We start from the raw sequence: 16,557 nt of genomic DNA, 5'->3' as shown, positions 1-16,557 counted from the left end.
AGGGACCTGTGACCCAGGAGTGCAGTGGATGCGGCTGAGCTAAACTGTGAGGTTCTCAGCTTTCACTGACGAGTCATCCACCCCTGATGAGCTCTGCTGGGAATGAGTGTCTGTGACCCCACAGAGCATGTCCTGAGGCCTAGCCCCACTGTGTGGGGGCAGGGGCGGTGGGGGGGAGGTGGGGCTCCGAGGGGGGCTTGGGACGAGGTGGGTCCCATCCCTGAGAATGAGCACCCCTGCGGGCCCTCCCCACTGTGTTCTGCGAGCGAGGCGCTCCCGCCTCTGAGCGGCGAGGCATGTGAAGCCTGAGATGCTGAGAGCCAGGTCAGGACCTCCTGCCTTCAGGGGGCTGCTCCGTGGATTCCTCCCCAGGGGATGTGGCTGTGGCTGTGGCTGCGTCTCCTCTCCAGCCCTTCCACTGCAGGAGCCCCTTCCCCGCAGCACGGACAGCTTCTGGAGGACGGCCCCCGGGGCCTTTCCAGCAAAGGTACGCTGCTCTGGGTCACGTCAGGCTGTGTGCACACCTGTCTCTTACCCCAGGCGGGTCCCCTGCATAGCCATCATTCAGAAAGATCACCCCGGATCGTTTTATGCTGGTTTTTCTTCTCCCGCCGTCTCTCAGTTGCCTCTGGAGGCGGAGTCTAGCCCAGGGGAGAAGCAGGCTCCTGGTTCCCTCCTTCATCTGTTCACTCTCTCCTGGTTCCTGAGTCCCCCCAGGGCATGTGTCCCCCAGCGTCCCTTTTCCCTCTCACTGCCGTGGGATGGACCAGGGGCAGTCCCGGGCCTTCCTTGTCCCTTCTGGGTCAGTTAGGGTCTTTCAGTCACTGGTACTAGTGTGATCAGTCCAGCCGAACGTTAAATCTCTGAAAGAATTTCAAGTGTGAGCCTTCTTGCTGCCCAGTCTGAGGGTCTGGCAGGCAGGGCTGGGGCAGGGGGAGCCTGATGGTGAGCTTGGCTGCCTCTCCCTGAGGTCCTGCCTCACCAGAGCCGTGGTTCCTGGCCTTTCCAGGTCGAAGCAGCAGCAGGAAGAAGAGGTGAGGTTGGGAGAAGTCTGCCTGGCGTTGCTGGGAGCTGGCACCCAGGCTGGTGGCCTTGGTGTTTTCCCAGCTTCTGAGGACCACATGCCTGGGGTGTCTGTCTGTCTCAGTGGCTGACATGGGTCACCCATCCTCTCTAGTCACCTCCTTGTGCTTCCTTCTTTAACACAAGTGTCAGACAGCTGCATGCCTACAGGCATCCTCCCGGGAGGAGCTGAGATACCCTCAGCCAGTGTTTGGACATTGTGGCCCCACCTGCTCCATAGGAAACGTACGTCTTTGACGGGCCTGGTTGACACATGGTGCTTCTCACTTGCAGCCCAAACGCCTTTGGAGTTCTTGAATATGGAGACACCCGCCCCACGGGCCTCTGGGGCCATCATGAAACTCCTCTCACTGGGCGCCAGCAGGGGCGGGGCCCCCAGCCCTCTCCTGGCACATGTGGCGAGACCAACAGTGCCACCCTCCAAGGACATCCTCCTTCCAGCCTCGAACGTCTCTCACCTCTGACATCCTCTCTGAAGCCTTGCCAAGGTCATCTGGGGCCAACAGTTGGCACATGTCGTCGTGGGGCCTTGGCCCAAATTCACACTGAAAGTTTCACATTAACAGCGAGCTCTAATGCAGGAAGCAAAACAGCGGCTGTGCCCCTCGCCTCCCAGGATCTACAGTCCAGTGGGCAGGCCTGCCGCCAAGCACACAGACTCTTGCACTTCCAGAAGACGCAGTGCCGAGTAACTGTAGCCATCAGGCAGGCGACACGCGAAATGTGAGACGAAACATCTGAAACCTTTGAACGTGCATCGCCCAGTCAGCAGGACACCAAGGAATACTCAAAGGGACTAAAACCTCAGTGCATCTGAGAACCCAAAGAGAAACTTTTAAAATCCATTTTTAAAGGATGTACCTCCTTTAAAACGCAGAAGGAAGGCAAGGTTTGGGCTGCAAGGAGGGACAGAGAGGGTGTCAATCAGAGCAAACACTGATGTGTGAAAGAGTAAGACTGGCATCCGGAAAGGGCAAAAATGAGAGAGAGAAAGCCCTGGCCGTGACAGCGTACAAATCTGGAGACGGAGATTTGAGGTGAAGCTTTCAACATTTCTTGTATTAATTAAATGTGGAGGTTGAGTAACTAATTCATAATAAAATTTTCAGGATAATCATCAAGACAACAGAAAGGTTTAACTTTCAAAATAATGGAGAGAAAAAAGTAGAATGAGAAAATGTAATTAATCAAAAGAAAAACACGGGAAAGAAGAAAAAAGAAATGTGGAAGAGTGTAACAAACAGAAAGCGTAAAATTCCAAATGTGTCATTAGTTACAGTCAGTGTAAGTGGACTAAATAGGCCAACTAAGAGATAAGGACTAGAGATAGGAAATACAGGAAAACAACAGAATGGGAAAGACTAGAGGTCTCTTCAAGAAAATTAGAGATACCAAGGGAACATTTCATGCAAAGATGGGCTCGACAAAGGACAGAAATGGTATGGACCTAACAGAAGCAGAAGATATTAAGAAGAGGTGGCAAGAATACACAGAACTGTACAAAAAAGATCTTCATGACCCAGATAATCACGATGGTGTGATCACTCATCTAGAGCCAGACATCTTGGAATGTGAAGTCAAGTGGGCCTTGGGAAGCATCACTATGAACAAAGCTAGTGGAGGTGATGGAATTCCAGTTGAGCTGTTTCAAATCCTGAAAGATGATGCTGTCAAAGTGCTGCACTCAATATGCCAGCAAATTTGGAAAACTCAGCAGTGGCCACAGGACTGGAAAAGGTCAGTTTTCATTCCAATCCCAAAGAAAGGCAATGCCAAAGAATGCTCAAACTACCGCACAATTGCACTCATCTCACATGCTAGTAAAGTAATGCTCAAAATTCTCCAAGCCAGGCTTCAGCAATATGTGAACTGTGAACTTCCAGATGTTCAAGCTGGATATAGAAAAGGCAGAGGAACCAGAGATCAAATTGCCAACATCTGCTGGATCATCAAAAAAGCAAGGGAGTTCCAGAAAAACATCTATTTCTGGTTTATTGACTATGCCAAAGCCTTTGACTGTGTGGATCACAATAAACTGTGGAAAATTCTGAGAGAGGTGGGAATACCAGACCACCTAACCTGCCTCTTGAGAAATCTGTATGCAGGTCAGGAAGCAACAGTTAGAACTGGACAAGGAACAACAGACTGGTTCCAAATAGGAAAAGGAGTGCGCCAAGGCTGTATATTGTCACCCTGCTTATTTAACTTATATGCAGAGTACATCATGAGAAACGCTGGACTGGAAGAAACACAAGCTTGAATCAAGATTGCCGGGAGAAATATCAATAACCTCAGATAGGCAGATGACATCACCCTTATGGCAGAAAGTGAAGAGAAACTAAAGAGCCTCTTGATGAAAGTGAAAGAGGAGAGTGAAAACGTTGGCTTAAAGCTCAACATTCAGAAAACGAAGATCATGGCATCTGGTCCCATCACTTCATGGGAAATAAATGGGGAAACATTGGAAACAGTGTCAGACTTTATTTTTTTTGGGTTCCAAAATCACTGCAGATGGTGATTGCAGCCATGAAATTAAAATACACTTACTCCTTGGAAGAAAAGTTATGACCAACCTAGATAGCATGTTGAAAAGCAGAGACATTACTTTACCGACTAAGGTCCGTCTAGTCAAGGCTTTGGTTTTTCCAGTAGTCATGTATGGATGTGAGAGTTGGACTGTGAAGAAGGCTGAGGGCCGAAGAACTGATGCTTTTGAACTGTGGTGCTGGAGAAGACTCTTGAGAGTCCCCTGGACTGCAAGGAGATTCAACCAGTCCATTCTGAAGGAGATCAGCCCTGGGACTTCTTTGGAAGGAATGATGCTGAAGCTGAAACTCCAGTACTTTGGCCACCTCATGCGAAGAGTTGACTCATTGGAAAAGACTCTGATGCTGGGAGGGATTGGGGGCAGGAGGAGAAGGGGACGACAGAGGATGAGATGGCTGGATGGCATCACCGACTCGATGGACATGAGTTTGAGTGAACGCCGGGAGATGGTGATGGACAGGGAGGCCTGGCGTACTGCGATTCATGGGGTCGCAAAGAGTTGGACACGACTGAGCGACTGAACGGAACTGAACTGAGGAAATAAGGATTGTTAGAGTGAATATCTCTGTTTACAAAAGGCACAGAAAGGTTGAAAGTAAAAGGATGGGAAAAGATACATTGGAAAAACACTAACTGAAATACATTTGGTAAAGCTATATTTTTGTCAAAAAATTGATTTCAGGGTGAAAAATATTACTGGAAATCATGAGAGCCTATCATTTAAAAGTCATTAAGATTTTATTTTATCAAGCAAAGAGAATAATTTTAAATTTGTGTGCTTTTAACAACATCACCTCAAAAGTATGAAACCAATATTGACAGAACTATAAGGAAAAATACATGAATTCATCATCAGAGAGAAAGATTTTAGATAGTTCTCTCGGTACTTGATAGATCAGAGAAATAAAAATCAGTAACAATTAAAGAAGATTTGAGCAGTGCACAAAAGGGTTAATCATGGACAGACATAACACTGTACTCTGAAACTTACACTCACGTCTTTTCAAGCCCACTTGTAACTTGTAAATATTCTGAAAATACGAATGCATGCTCAGTCACTCAGTCGTGTCCAGCTCTTTGCCACTGTATGGACTGCAGCCCACCAGGCTCCTCTGTCCATGGGATTCTCCAGGCAAGAATCCTGGGGTGGGTCGCCATGCCCTCCTCCAGGGGACCTTCCCCGACCAGGGATAGAACCTGTGTCTCCTGCACTGCAGGCGATTCTTCACCCACTGAGCCACAGGGGAAGCCCGTATTGAAAATATATTGGTCAATAAAGCAAGTCACAGTAAATTTCAAAAGACAAAATCATGAAGAATGCATGGTGAGCCCTCGAGCCAGTTAAGCTGGAAATCTGCAGAAAAGATGGCTTGAAAGCCTTACGTTTGGAAATAAACACATTTGTAATAACATGGATCAAAGAAGGAAACACAGCAGAACTGAGGGAATGTGTGCAGGTCAGAGTGTGTGTGTGCGCCGTTGTGTTGGACTCTTGGTGACCTCGTGGGCTGCACACCACCAGGCTCCTCTGTCCATCAACGTGTGTGGCTGCAGCTAATGCAATTCTCAGAAATAAACCAACTTGAGGGTCTAATGTGAAAGAAGAAGGGCTGAAATTAACAAGCTGAGCATTCAGTGTTGCTAAAAAAAAAAAGTGAAATAAATAAAAAACAGTCATAGGAAATAATAAAGCATAGGGTACTTGTGAAATAGAAAGGTAGCGTGTAACAGAATTCCTTAAAAATGATAAAGCAGTAAAGATCTGGTAAGACTGATCAAGGAAAAATAGCAAATAGTATTAGGAAGTAAAAGGAACATTATATAGCATATTATATATAAAGCATGACGATATATGCTACAGATTTTAAAAGATGGCTTGAAATTATTAGGAACAAGTTTATGCTAGTAGATTTGAAAATATAGTAAATGCTTAGAAATATAGCTTATTAAAATTGACTCAAGAAAAAATAAAACACCCAAATAGTCATATGGCTATTTGAATGAGTGGTTAAAATCTTCCCACAGAGAAAAATCTAGGCCTAGACAGTTTTTTTTTTTTTTTGGCCTAGTCAGTTTTAAAGCAATTTCTACTAAATGTCAAAGGAAAAATAAGTCCACCCTATACTGAGCCCATGGTACAGAATTGTAACGGAGGTTCTGATGTGAGCTCACATTATGCACACAGACACACACACACACACACACACACACACACACAAGTGTGCCTGCGCATGTGTGCCCGTCTATGTGTGTTTGAGCTCTGCCTGCTGAAGGGGCCACTCCAGTACAGGGGACACAGCTGGCCTTCAGACCTCAGTTTCCAGACACAGTTCACCACTGAAAGGGACTCATGCCTTCTGGCCTCTGCCCAGAGCGGGAGCAGAGAAAGGACAGAGAAAGGATGAGCCTAGATCGTCCATGCTGGACAGCAGGGCTGTGTTCAGAGCACGAGGGGACATACCCCCAGGACCCAGGCCTCCTGAGGGGACATACCCCCGGACCCAGGCTTTCTGAGGGGCACCTGGGCCTCCTGAGGGGGCTTCCCCGAGACTTGGGCCTCCTGAGGCGGCTCCCCTGGGACGCGGGCCTCCTGAGGGGCTCCCCAGGACCCAGGCCTCCTGAAGGGTCTCCTCTGGCCACATCGGGGCAGTCTCAGCATTAAGATGAACGAGGGTGGTGACAGATGATAATCCAGCAAATGAGATGGGATTCTCTAAATCCGCATGGATATAAGTAAATGAACAACGAAACAGACATCACGATTCCTGACCAAACTGCCAGGAGAGAGAGCTCTAGGCGGGTGACTTTTGAGTGGAGGTGAATTATAAGATGCCCAGTTGGTAACCACTGTAGGAATGATTCAGGCTGGAAATGTCAGTGGATGCTAAAATTGGTGAAAGTGAGAAATGGAATGTTTGAGTCTTGAAAAACAAAGTATTAATTAGCTACAAAGAGGGAAGCCCTACAGTGGGGAACGCCAGCACACGCTGTCCCCGTGACCAGACGTGGCCTCACCAGTCCCGGAAGAAAGTGACCCCGTGAGCCACGCCACAGGGGGTGTGAGGACACTTCTTAGTTTCGTGATGTTCCCGCCGCACATGCTGAGGACTCAGCAACAAACGGGACCTCAGGGCAGCCTGCAGAGCAGCTTGTCCCATCTTGAGTCGAGAAGGACCAGGGGCATCTGGATGGAGAGTAGCCCATGCCTGGCTGAGAGGATGCTCTGGCAGTCGGTGAAGTCCCGGGGTTGAGGGGGTGTCTCTGGGCAGAGGACATTGGGTGTCGTTCTTACAACATTTCTGCAAGCTTGATATTGTCTCAAAACACAAACAAAAAGAAGGAATAGAAAAAACCGTGGACCTGGGAGATTGCTGAGGGTACGAGCCAAGGGGAGAAGCTGGAGGAGGAGCAGCGGAGAGGGTGGGGCGGGGGTGGGCAGGAGCTGATGTTCCTAGAGCTCGCCTCGAATTTTTAGGGGAAGGAACCAGTCCTTTTGCAAGGGAAGAGTGTGCTCTGAGCAGCAGGGTTTCTTGCAGCCACGTTACCACCAGCGGTTCCACAGGCTGAGCCACGGGCCCCTGAGGGGACAAGTGCTGGGAGGGAGTGGAGGGGGCTTCTGGGGGCATCTGGCCCAGCTCGCCTGCAGCCGCTTCATGACCAGGCGCTGGGGTCTCCCTTCTCCAAGCGTTTGCTCAGAGCCGCCTCTGGAGGCCTCCTCCAGCCACACTGGGACCTTCCGTGCTGGGCTGTGTCCCCGGATGGGGGTGGAGACTGACCCAGCCATGGAAGGCCCCAAGCACCTGGGCAGAGACCTCCCCACACCCCCTGCCCAATCAGCCCTGCCTGTGGGTGGTGAGTCGGGCAGAACTCTGGTGGAAATGACCCCTGGAGTCACTGGTGGTGACCGATGGGCTCCAGATGGGGCGACGTGCAAGTTCTGTACTTGGAGGCTTCTTTGTAACTTTACTCACAAACTCATGCTGTGCACACGCATCAGGCACTGTGACGGCCGGGCTGGCCGCTCCTCCAGACCCAGCCTGTCCTTGGCTGGAGCTGCCCCGAGGACAGTCTGCCCTTTCAAGCCCCTTCAACCTGGAGTCCCTGGCTTGGTGTCCTGGTAGATGAGCAGGCGCTGGAGGAGCAGCGGGGAGGCTGGGGTGGGGCGGGCAGGAGCTGGTGCTCCTAGAGCTCGCCTCGAGCCCTCAGGGGAAGGGGCCGGGCCTTGCGCGAGGGCAGCGAGTGCTCTGCGCACCCTCTCATCTGTCTGCCTGTGAGTTGCAGCAGTGGCATCGTCCTTGCATCCTGTGGGCTCTTTGACTGTGGGGAAGGGCTCTCTAGTGGTGGTGATTGGCCTTGGCCTGCGACGGCTTGTGGTGGGGCTTGGGTCCCCAGCCAGAGAGAGGCCAAGTCGTGTCAGACCAGTGGTCAGTGACCAGGCCTCTGGCCCTCAGCTTTGCAGAAAAGAACCCCCACAAAGACGGAAGGTAGTGAAGCCGGGGAAGAGCGCAGTGCACGTGGACAGACACAGGGCGGGCGCAGAGAGTGCCTCTAGCTGCGCCCTCGTGGCAGTCTGAATGACTTTTATGGGGCATTTCTTCTGGGTTTCCTTTGGCCAGTCATTTTGATTTCCCTGGTTTCCAGTCCACATTTGATGTATCTCAGGATCCTCCCAAGTGTTTGCATGCGTCCCTTAGCCAAGATGGATTTTACAAGGGATATGGGTAGAGAACATCCCTTGACATAGCTCCCCCTTTGACCCCCAAGGAGCCTTTACATGCGTCTGTGGTTGGGGAGGTCTCCTGACTTCTGGGATGAGGTGGGTGTGGTCTGGGCAGGGCCCAGCCTCATTTCGGAGCTCCGGTCCACAGGGAATGACTGCAATTGCTTTACCCCGCGGGGCGGCATCTCCTCTTGCCTCAGTGGTGGGGGGGGTTTGTTTGCCCCCCAGCTTGTGGGGTCTTGGTTCCCCCACTAGGGATGGGACCCTCATCCCCCACAGTGAACGGTGGGCTCTTAACCCCTCGACCGTGAGGCAAGTCCCCCGTCCTGCTCATCTTGACAGCATGCAGTTACTCATGGAATAAGTACCTGACTTTATAGCACTGTCTCTTTTCTTTTTGGTTTTGTCTGCTTTCCCGAAACGTTTCTTGAGCCCTGGGCTTGCCACTGCACACTTCCCTTCAGACTGTTGGAACTTAGTGAGAAACCCGAATGGTTGGCCTCTTCTGCCACGAAGAGCGTGTGGAACAAAAACGCGTGTGAATAGAATCCTTTTCTTTTTCTTCCCAAAGAGCTCCTTTTCGCTGTCTTTTTTTCCTTTTTCTCTTTAAATTCATGGATTTAGTTTAATTGGAGGATAACTACTTCACAATATTGTGATGTTTTTGTCACGTGCTAAGTCGCACAGTTGTGTCTGACTCTTTGTGACCTAGGGACTGTAGCCCACCAGGCTCCGCTGTCCATGGGATTTTCCAGGCAAGAATACTGGCGTGGCCCTCCTCCACAGGATCTTCCTGACCCAGGGATCAAGGCCATATCTCCAGCATCTCCTGCATTGCAGGCAGGTTCTTTACCGACTGGGCCCCTGGGAAGCCGTACATCATTATGAATCAGTCAGAAGCATACATGTGTCCCCTCCATCCTGAGCCACCCCCCACCCCTGCAGGTTGTCCCGGAGCACTGGCTTTGGGTGCCCTGCTTCAAGCATCAAACTCAAACCGGCCACCTGCTTTACATATGGTAATATACATGTTTCAGTGCTATTCTCTCGAATCATCCCCTCTCCTGCTTCCACTGAGTCCAGAAGTCTGTTCTTTATGTTTGGGTCTCCTTTGCTGCCCTGCACGTAGAATCACTGGTACCATCTTTCTAGATTCCACATACATGAATTAATATATGGTATTTGTCTTTCCCTTTCTGCTTACTTCACTCTGTTTAATAGGCTCTAGATCCGTCCACCTCAATAGAACTGTCTCAAATGCATTCCTTTTTATAGCTGAGTAATACTCCATTGTGTGTGTGAACGACAGCCTCCTCATCCGTTCGTCTGCTGATGGACATCTAGGCTGCTTCCATGTCCTGGCTATTGTAAACAGTGCTGTGATGAACACTGGGGTACACGTGTCTCTTTCAATTCTGGTTTCCTCGGGGCTTCTGACCAGTAGTGGGGCTGCTGAATCGTATGGTAGTTTTATTCCCAGTTTTTTTAAGACTCTGCGTACTGTTCTCTATGGTGACTGTATCAGTTTGCGTTCCCACCAACAGTGTAGGATGGTTCCCTTTTCTCCAGCATTTATTATTTGTAAACTTTTTGAGGATGGCCGTTCTGACCAGTGTGAGATGCAGTTTTGATTTTGCATGTCTCTAATAATGAGCGATGCTAAGCATCTTCTCATGTTTATTAGCCATCTGTATGTCTTCTTTGGAGAAGTGTCTGTTTACAGCTTCTGCCCATTTTTTGATTGGGTTGTTCATTTTTCTGGCATTGAGCTGCATGAGCTGCTTGTACATTTTGGAGATTAATCGTTTGTCAGTTGCTTCATTTGCTATTCTTCTGAGGACTGTCTTTTCACCTTGCTTGTAGTTGCCTTTGCTGTGCAAAAGCTATATTTGAGGAGATAACAGTCGAGGAGATAATAGTTGAAAACTTCCCTAAAATGCTTGCGTCTTGCACTGCAGCATGGGGATTAGGGAGAGAGCACAGTTCCTCTGCAGGACTTGCAGCCCTGGGCTCCTGCCCGCTGGACCCCAGAAAGCCAGTGAAGAGGGGTGGGCTGGGCACCTGTGGAGGCGGGGGCTCTGCTTTCCTGGTGCCGTCGGAGCCAGATTGAGCTGTGAAACCTCTGGGGCTTCCCTGGTCATTGTGGAAAACAGGGACACTCTTTCTGTGGAAAACTCACAAGCTGATGCAGTCTGCATCCTGGGGTGGACTCTTGTTTTCCAAACATGAGCACGTCTATTCATACGCACGATGTTTCTTCTCACCTAACTGAGCTTGGGGCTCTGAATGCACTTTGCGTCCCTCCTCCACACCTGCCTAACTGTGGGGCTCGAAAGGACACGCCCCCACGCCCCCATCCCCTCCCTCGGGGCTAAGATGAGAGTTGGTCCAGCCCCGGCCATGTATGCCCACGTGCTTCCGGTCAGCTTTCCTGGGCTGGGCGGGCAGACTCTGGCACGACAGCACATAGCCCTGCGAGCAAGTCTGTTCTCTGCAGCGTAGGTGCAGGAAACCGCTGCCCCTCTGTGGACCCCTCTGCTGTCGAGTCGCAGGACGGCACTTGCTGCCAGCCTTTGTGATTCATGGTCATCCTCCAACGGCAAGACAATTAGTTTATCTTTTAGTTCTTGAAAAGCGAGGCGTGGGCGAGAGTTTGAATGTCTGAAAACTGAGGTGCTCCATGAATTTGATGCCAGAGTTGCGGCGGGGTCTGCAGGCATGCTGGGGTGGGAGCTCGGGTCAGAGTGGGGCCCTGCATTCTCCATCTGCCCCCCAGGCCTGGCCACTGGTTCCCCCGGCAGGTGCGCTGCACTGCCTGGGACCCACACGTGCCCTTGGACTCGTGGGGCCTCTGGACCCCTGAGCGGTGTCCCCAGGATCACCCAGAGGGGCTGGTGGTGGGGGCAGGGGCGAACGAAGCCAGTTAACCTCCCAATCTCTCAGGAAGGTTGGTTCTCCAGGTCATGGGCCCCTGTCTCAAGGAGGGCATGTGGTCCCTGCAGGAAGTTGCAGGGTGCCCACCGGAGGGTCGAGTTTGCCTGCTTCCTGGGCCTGGTCTCAGCTGCTGACAGGGAACGGCCAAGAGCTGCCACCATGGACGTGGCTGCGGTCACTCCTGTCTCAGCTCTCCTGCTGTGACAGACACACAGACATCACCATTCAGTCCTGCAGGCCGGAGTTCCGAGGTCAGGGCGCCCCGTGGCTGGGCTCTGGTGAGGACTGAATTCTGAATTGTCCTCACCCGGGAAGGGGTGAGGTGCCCCCAGGGTCTGTTAAAGGACACTCATCCTGCTCGTGGGGCTCCTCTCATGGCCCAGAGCCCCTCCCAACACCGTGACCTCAGGGGACAGGAATGTGGGCACACAGGCGTCCGTGTGGAGGCCTGTGCCGAGTTGGTGGCAGCAAGACACGGAACTTCAGGGTGCCGCTGCCCAGGCCCCTCTCAAAGCCCCTCAAGCGAGTGGCATGCTGGACCCCCAGCAGCCCACCCGCACCTCATGGGGCGCCAAGGTCCCCGGACAGCTGCTCTGAGCCTGTGTTCCTCTGCCGAGTAGGCCCTGAAGTGCATCTGGGCTGGAAGCGTGCAGGAGTGGGGGGCAGGCCTGCTCCTTGGGGTCCTGGGGGCTCCAAGCTCTCTGCCTCCCTCCACGCTGACCTCCCTCTGCAGCATGGAGAGAGCTGGGCTGCGCTGTGGTCACAGCAGCTGCCTCCAGAGGGACACATGGCCGAGCGTGAACGCGGCCCTGGGCACACGGGCCCGGGTGGTGAGCTACTGGACCAGGGCTGGAGGGTCAGAGCCAGGCTGTGTGTGCAGTGACCTGACCACTCCAGGAGCTGCCGCTCATCAGAGCTGAGGCCCAGCCCAGCTTCCTGGGGTGCCCCGGCTCCTCTCTCGTCACCCTGGTGGTGGAACTCCTGCACCTCGAGCCCAGACAGTCCCCTCCACCCCACATTCCCTGTGTCCATAATCTGGACTCACCTGCCCTGTCCCTGGGGAGCTGGCCGGGAGCAAGGTGGCTTCTGGGCATCATGCACTTCCAGAGGCAGAAACAGGGCATCTCTGGGTTTTTCCTCCACCAGGGACACTTGGCAACTCTCAGTGGCCAGACCCGAGCACAGGACCCTGAGCAGCGACAGGTGGGGCTGGGTCCTTGTGGCACGTGGCTCGGCCCAGAGTGGCAGCTGCCCTGAGTCTCCTCTGTGTGAAGGACAGGGAAGGAGCTGAGGTATGACAGGGCTGAGCCCCCAAGGGCAGTGGCCTCTCCAGGCTCCCCCCTAGGCTGGGTGCAGCCCAGCGCACACAGGGACGCCCGCCGTTTGCACAATCACACACATCCCTCTTCTCCAGGCAAGGCGCTCAGGGATGTGCTTGGACATTCGGTCGTGGCCAGCTCTTTGCGACCCTTTGGCTACAGGCTGCTAGGCTCCATGGGGGTTTTCGGCAAAAATACTGGAGTGGGTTGCCATTTCCCCCAGGGATCTCCCCCAGCCAGAGACCAACCCCGTCTCCTGTGCCTCCTGCATTGCAGACGGATCGTGCGCCGCTGAGCTGTTAGGGGAGCCTCTCGGGGATGCAGGGAGGCAGTGGGGTGAGGGAAGCTGATCCCGGTTGGTTCTGCGGACCACTGGTGGCCGGGTCAGACAGGGCAGTGAGAACCTCTGCTGTGGCCAGAGCTCTGGGGCCTGTGGAGGGGAGGGAACCCAGGGCCTCCAGCTGAGTCCCGGGGTGCGGGCAGTCTCAGGGCTCAGGCTGGGCTGTGCCAGCCTCAGGGAGTCCGTGCGTTCCTGGGATGGGGCAGCCCTGACTGGCCTCCTCTTCTGCCTGCCGGCCCTCAGCTGTGTCTGCAGACGGTGCAGAAGGCGATCCCAGGCTCTGCCCTGGGCCAGGATGGCTTCTGTGGGGCTGGGGGTCTTGGCGGCCCCTCCCACCACCCCTTGGAGAGCAGGCTGTGGGGAGGAGGTCGCCTGCCTGCTGGGTGGGCCGGGTGGGTCATCAGTGCTAGCTGGAACCTGCGTCACGTGGCTTGGCCCTCTTTGGGGACAGTGCGGGGCCGGCTGGGGGGCACAGCGGCTCAGCGGGGGCACGAGGCCCTTAGACGCACGGGCTTGCATTTCTGGCTGGACCCCAGGGGGTTCCTGGAACCCTGGGCCGTGGGGTACCCCAGCCAAGACCTTCCTTGCGGGGCCCAGAGGCCACAGCAACTCCTCTCCAACTTCCACAAACTTCCCCCTGGACCCCCCACCCCACATACACCTGCTCTCCGCTAGCTCTTCTCCCGGGCATGTTACCAGGGGCAACCAGGGGCAGGAGACGGGAGCATGGTGGTGGGCTCGCCCTTTGTCTAAGAGGAGGCCTGGCGGGGAGGGCGCCAGCAGTGGGGCTGAGGGCTGTCTGCAGAGACCCTGCCTGCAGCCCTGGCCTCCCCTGTGGGCCCCACTCAGACGGAGCTGGGCTCAGTCCCAGGTCATCGTGGGTGAGACCCTCTCCCCACTGCCCGCCATGGCAGGGAAGGAGAGAGGCCGGCCCTGGAGAGAGATGCTGAGATGAAAGAGCAGACCCAGATGCTGGCCGCAGGGCCACGGGGAGTGCGGGCTGTTCCTCCCCCCGCCGCCGCACCCCCGGGGGTGCTCCCCACTCTCTCTCTGTCCCTGCCGCCCCACTGCTGTGCCATCCCCCCCATTAAGAGGACTGGCACCCCCAGCCCTCCAGGCCCTGGCTCTGACCCCCACCCACACCAGAGTTTGCTGCCCTGGCAACTTCCGGCCCGACCTGGGGGGCTGTGCCTCGGAGGGGTTTTTGGAAGGCCGCGCCCCCCCCCGCCCCCGCCCTGGCGGGGCCTCCGGGACAGCCTCGGAATCGCGTTTGGCTTCTTCCAGTCTCGCCGCAGGCCTGGGGGTGGGGCGCGCGGGCGGCCCTGCTCGCACGCGAGGCCCTGGCCGCGGGCCAGGCGGCTGTCACTGCGGCGCTGACGCCCCATCGCGTGACAGCGGCCCGCGGAGGCCCTGCCGGGCGTGCCCCGCGGAATGTGGCTGCGGAGGCGGGAAGCGGGGGTGCCCGCTGGGGGCGCACGCGATGCTGCCGTGCTGTCGGGGGGCAGGAGGGGGGGAAGTAGGAAGGGGACCCCACTTCTGCCTCCAGAAGCGACCTCTGCTCCCTGCGGCCGCCTGTGTCGGCTCTGGCCCCTGCAAGCCTGTGTTCTGGAGTTGGGGGGGTTAGGGTCCCAGCAGGGGTCAGCGAATCCCCCGTTTGGTGATGTCACCGCCTGGGGATGTCCCAACCTCCAGCTGCGGGCAGCAGCACCCCCACTCGGGGCTGCAGGGCTGAGAGGCAGAAGAGCCCGGAAGCCGACCCCAAACCTCCCCTTCCCCTTGGGGAGGGGCGGGGGACACCCCCACAGTGCGCTTTGCGGTTGGTCAGTTGGGAGGCCTTGCTGGTCTGGGCCCTGGAGAGGAGGGCCCTGCTGGGTGGGGGAGTGGGGTCCTGCCTCCCCCACCCACGCCGCCCGCTCCTGGCCTCAGACCACCTGGGAGATGTGGCCTCTGGGTGGGCTGTTGGGCTGGACCCTCTGGGAAGCCCGCAGAAGGGGTGGGAGTGGGCCTGGGCCCCAGCCTGCTCCCTCCTGGGTCTTTCTCAGCCTCAGAGCCGGGCTGTGTGGTCCTCAGTCAGAGGCGGGGGGCGCCTGGGCCCCAGGAGGTTCCTGTGGACCCCAGCACGGCTCCGGTCTCACGAAGCCTCTGCTCAGGGAGGGCTGGCTCCAGGAGTCTTGGGCACTCACCTTTCAGCTTTCTGAGCAGAGAGGCACACACAAGGGATCAAGTGTTAGCGCCTCTGGCTTCTGAGCTCAGAGCTTTTTTGGTGCCTTGAAAACCAGCAACCGAGAGGGGGGCTCGGCTGCTGGAGGCAGAGAGAGCCTTCCCTTTCGTGCAGCAGGGAGGCTGGCTGTCTGTGTCTCTGCCCGGGGCCCCAGTGCATTGTCCTCTTTCCCAGAACTCAGCACCGTCTGCTGAGGAAACGGGTTCGTATCTCGTTCCATTTACTGTGGGAGAGGGAGGGTACGGAGCACAGCTTCCGAGGAGGAGGGATGGAGAGGCCACGGCAGGGCCACCGAGGGGACCGCGCGGGTGGGGCTGAGGGCCTCCAGAGGAGCCCTTTCTCCCTGTGGACACCCTCAGTCTGGACCAGGGGCGTGGAAGAGGGCTCAGCTTGGCTGCTGCCTGTGTGTCCCTGTGTGTGTGTGTCTGTGTGTGTGTCTCTGCACGTGTGTGTGTCTGTGTGTCTGTTTCTGTGTGTCTCTGTGTATATGTGCATGCGTCTATGTGTTTGTATGTCTGTGTGTGTGTCTGTGTGTCTGTGTGTCTGTATATGTGTATGTGTCTGTTTCTCTGTGTGTCTGTGTCTATATGTGTGTCTCTGTGTCTCTGTGTCTCTGTGTGTCTGTGTGTGTCTCTCTGCATGTGTGTGTGTCTGTGTGTCTGTTTCTGTGTGTGTGTATGTGCATGCGTCTATGTGTTTGTATGTCTGTGTGTATGTCTGTGTGTCTGTGTGTCTGTGTGTCATGTGTCTGTTTCTGTGTGTCTGTGTGTCTGTGTGTCTGTGTCTGTGTGTCTGTGTGTGTCTCTGTGTGTGTGTCTCTGTGTGTGTGTTTGTATATCTGTGTATGTGTGTGTGTGTCTGTGTGTCTCTGTGTGTGTCTCTGTGTGTGTCTGTTTCTTTATGTGTCTGTGTGTGTGTGTATGTGTGTGTGAATGTATGTGTGAGGGGTCTCTGTCTGCAGTGGTCCCCATCCAACCTGGAGGGCACACTGGGGGCCTGGGACCCTGCATTTCTGACCAGCTCCTGGGGGAGCCCATGGCCCCTGGAGGGAGTGTCCACGACTTCTGGTTTGGGAAGAAATGTTGGGGAGCTCTGCGGTGTGCTTTTATTTTACCCCAACACCGGATGAGGCGGTGATGGCTTGCAGGGCCCTTGGTGGCACTAACACCCCCCAAATCAGGGGAAATGGAAGCACAGCCCTGGAGGCCTCCATGGAGGCGTCAGCTCCAGGCCGGTTCCTGGCCGGGACCCTCATAATTCCAGGAGCTGATGACAGAGCGTGGAGTTCAGGGCTAGGATGTGGACGTCTGTCTGTCTGAGCGCATCACCTCAAGTGCAGATGAGGCCAGAGTGGGGGTAGGGGCAGCAGGGGGCTCTGGCAGGGGTGGAGGTC

At 54.9% G+C, this 16,557-nt stretch overlaps 1 protein-coding gene across 1 annotated transcript in view; it reads left to right on the top strand.

Annotated features, from left to right (window-relative positions):
• AHRR (aryl hydrocarbon receptor repressor) overlaps positions 1–16,557 on the top strand; it is a 78,438-nt gene that overhangs the window by 20,669 nt on the left and 41,212 nt on the right. The window lies entirely within an intron of this gene.

This window comes from Capricornis sumatraensis, chromosome 18 (genome assembly GCF_032405125.1).
Source record: "Capricornis sumatraensis isolate serow.1 chromosome 18, serow.2, whole genome shotgun sequence".
In the NCBI taxonomy this organism is placed as follows: domain Eukaryota; kingdom Metazoa; phylum Chordata; class Mammalia; order Artiodactyla; family Bovidae; genus Capricornis; species Capricornis sumatraensis.
The sequence above is the reverse complement of the archived record's forward strand: the minus strand, read 5'-3'. Positions and strand labels throughout refer to the sequence as shown.